Source organism: Frankliniella occidentalis, unplaced genomic scaffold (genome assembly GCF_000697945.3).
Source record: "Frankliniella occidentalis isolate FOCC.00 unplaced genomic scaffold, Focc_3.1 Scaffold3, whole genome shotgun sequence".
Classification (NCBI taxonomy): domain Eukaryota; kingdom Metazoa; phylum Arthropoda; class Insecta; order Thysanoptera; family Thripidae; genus Frankliniella; species Frankliniella occidentalis.
The window spans coordinates 1,417,733-1,421,002 of NW_026267133.1; the positions used below are offsets into that span (position 1 = coordinate 1,417,733).

General features: G+C 46.7%; 1 protein-coding gene and 1 long non-coding RNA gene across 2 annotated transcripts in view; both read left to right on the plus strand.

Annotated features, from left to right (window-relative positions):
• Positions 1-3,270, plus strand: part of LOC127749265 (uncharacterized) — a 255,802-nt gene that overhangs the window by 134,392 nt on the left and 118,140 nt on the right. The window lies entirely within an intron of this gene.
• The window catches only part of LOC127749148 (uncharacterized), a 7,238-nt gene that overhangs the window by 2,044 nt on the left and 1,924 nt on the right, over positions 1-3,270 (plus strand). The window lies entirely within an intron of this gene.

Below are 3,270 nucleotides of genomic sequence, written 5' to 3' on the forward strand. Positions count from 1 at the left end.
CGGGGCGGGGCGGGGCGGCGTGTCGCTGGGATCGGCTTTAGTGCCTTGCATCGGCCTCGCAGCTGTCGTTGCGGAATTATCCGAGGCGGTGGAACACCCTTCACTATCGTTTCAATGGTGGTCAAACAAACGAGGCACCCTTCATCCCTTTCCCTCCTAGCCTCGCTCAAGAAAGTATCACTGCTAGTATGTTCAGTGTAACTTACTGACTGCTTTCAATGTGTAGAAATCCTGTAGTTTGCCCTGTACTTTATTCTGGGGGAAAGTTCTTTCCAGTCAATGTCAAGTCTTTATCCCTCACATACCAGTCGAAGAGATTTTGACCGAAGTATGGAAGTACAGGACGATTTGTATGAATTATTCTGTTTCTCAGTACAGGTTTTTTGACAGTGTATAGGTATTGTTTGTTTTTAAGGAAGATGTTGGAAGAACACCTTTTAAAGCGGCCTACTTTCAGGGTGTTATTGAAACTGGAGCAGTGTAGTGGAAGAGCAATGACCACGCTCCATTTGAATACGAGACGGCCCGGGCGTGCGAACAGAATGAGAGGGTAGAGCCCCACGTGGATGCATGTCTGTGCGTGTGTGTGTGTGTGTGTGTGTGTGTGTGTGTGTGTGTGTTTGGAAGAGAGGGCAGTGTGTGTGAAGAGAGGAGAGAGGGTGGAGGTAAGGGCAGGGAAGACGTGCAGGGAAACAGAATTCACGGTAGCAAAGCTTTCACGCCCCTCCATCCCTTCCCCCTACTCGGACTTCCTGCCCAGGACATCCTGTGCTAGACGTCCTGTCCAGGACGTCCCACGCCTGCTCAGGACATTCACGATATCCTGTTGAGGACTTTCACGGCCAACGACGTGCTGTCCAAGCGGCCCAGCCGAACGGTGTATCGCGGGGACACATCGCCCGTAATTCGGATTGGATGGGCGCGGATCCGCTTGCTTCTTTGGAGGGGGACGGTGAAGGGGTGGTAAAGCGAAACTCACATGTGTCCATGTAGTTTTTACCTCCTCTGTATGCGTTACTTACTACACTGTTATATCCAAAATTGGCAATGGATACTGCCTTTGGAATGGCAGTGGACGACTCATTGCCACTGGGAAGGTATAATTTCTGACCGAGCTGCCTTTGCGCCGTTCATTGCTACAAAAGGTAGTGCTCAATGCGGTTCAATGCCAATAATGGCAATAATCAATACATTTTGTGTAAATACCTTTTTTATACGTAGGCTATACTGCGTCTACATGAATGAAATTTTGAAGCTTTATGCAAGGTTCCAAACGGTATTCTCTGAAGAGTATTCACAGCGAGGGTCCCCCACCTCCAAAATAGGTGTACAACGAGTTGGCGAGTTGGCAAGTTGCCGCGAGTAAGGCGCGACTTGAAGGCGGACTTCAGTTTTTCGAGAGTTTTTGCTAGTTGAACGCGAGTTGAATGCGAGTTGAACGCTAGTGTGTACTGATAAACAACCTTGAAATTTTCCGAATTTCGGTGGAATCAGAGATTTACACCTGACCTCGCACCTGACAAGGTTCCCTTGTTAGCTTATCAGTGTGGCGAGGATTTAGCATGTCCTGCATACCTGGCCTGTGAACATTGAGCGCCAAAGTTAATACTACATGTGTGAATCCCCGATTAGGTTCAAACTCGGTATATTTGCTTCTTATCCCTGTAGATGACTATTGCGCCTCAAATTTTGTGCGGAAGTTCATATGTCAAAACTCCCTATAGTTCCCAAAAAATAGACATTTCACGTTAAAAAAATGAAGTGATCGTCCGATTAAGAATGTGTGGTTGTCGGAGGGGGGGGGGGGGGTAGTTTCTCTTCCATTTTTCGATTTGTATACGCCTTCCATCAGTTTGTGTCCAATATCGAACCTTTTTTCATAATACGTTCCTATAAGGTACCCCGAGTGGACTTCAGCACAAAATTTGACCGGCGGTCGTCATCTATACGGATAAGAAGCAAATATACCGAGTTTAAAGGAGATCGGGAATTTACACCTAAGTCTCCTTGTCAGGGTGTTGGAGATTCTGGCTGTAGAAATAGAGTTGCGTAGTTTCGCGATACTTGGTTTCCGCGTGACGTGTGGCCGGCACTGGCGCTCTCATCCTTTGGAAGCCACAGGTGTCAGTCCTTACGGGGGTGACCTGGTGGATCGAGCTCTTTGATGACCCGTGGCTAATCTCTCATTGTGTGCCACAAAGAGGAGATTAGTCTTCAGAACTAACCACATTACATATTTGAAGGCAGCCAATCGACTGTCGCTCTGGTAGCTATGAATTAGTTCTGACACTGATAAAGTGTGCAAGTAGCCACTGTAAAAAATATCGTCGTAAATTAACAAAATTTTTGTAAACTTGAATTATAATTTAAGTTTTAAATTCACGAGAGCACATTTTTTACTCGCCAATGGATTTGAAGTCGATACGTACTGCATGTGTTTGATATGTTTTGACGATTCCAAATTGTAATTTTACAACTTGCGTCAAGGAAAATTTTCCTGTAAACCTACCTACTATTTTTCACAGTGAGCTTGCACATGCAAGTACTCAACACTGCGTTGCACATTTTCAAATGTTTATCTAGATATTTGAATACTTAAAAGAGAATAATGGTAAAGTTGAGCATTTTGAAGTGTGCAACTTCAGAGTTAGCAATGAAAAATTGGACATTTAAAACTGTTCAAATTACCAGTCTAACAATCATGGTCTAATAGTCAGGTTCACTTTCGAAATGGCCCGCCTCTCGAAAATGTCGTTAATGTAAACCAAGTTATAGTTACGGTCAATTTGAACCCTATCACGCAGTAGCTCGTTTGAAAGCTCTTTTCACGAGGAATCTGGAAATGCTATCAATTTCCAATGCTGTCCACGAAAGGAAATATTATCCGAAAACCTAAACGTGGTCATTGATGATTGCTGATATATAAGCAATCATGATTGCTGATTTATCAGCATTCAATGCACACTGTTGAGTTTTTCAGAGTTTGTCGGACGCTCTAAAGTTATAGGCGTCCCATGTCTGACAGTCGTACTTCACGCAAGTGCAAGAGTGTCGAACGCATCATTTGCCCCTCCGCGGCCCCCGAGCCGACGGCCCGACCCGGCCCGACCCCTGCTCGCTCCTGGCGGCCGCGGCCGCCGTAAAGACTCTTCCCCTTTTCACTCTTCACGGCGCGCGCGACAAGGGGGCGTGGTGGGGCGTGACGGGAGGCCTTCGATCCGCAGGCCGGGCCCGTCCGTGGCCGCGGGGCCGCACCCTGCAAACTGGCCC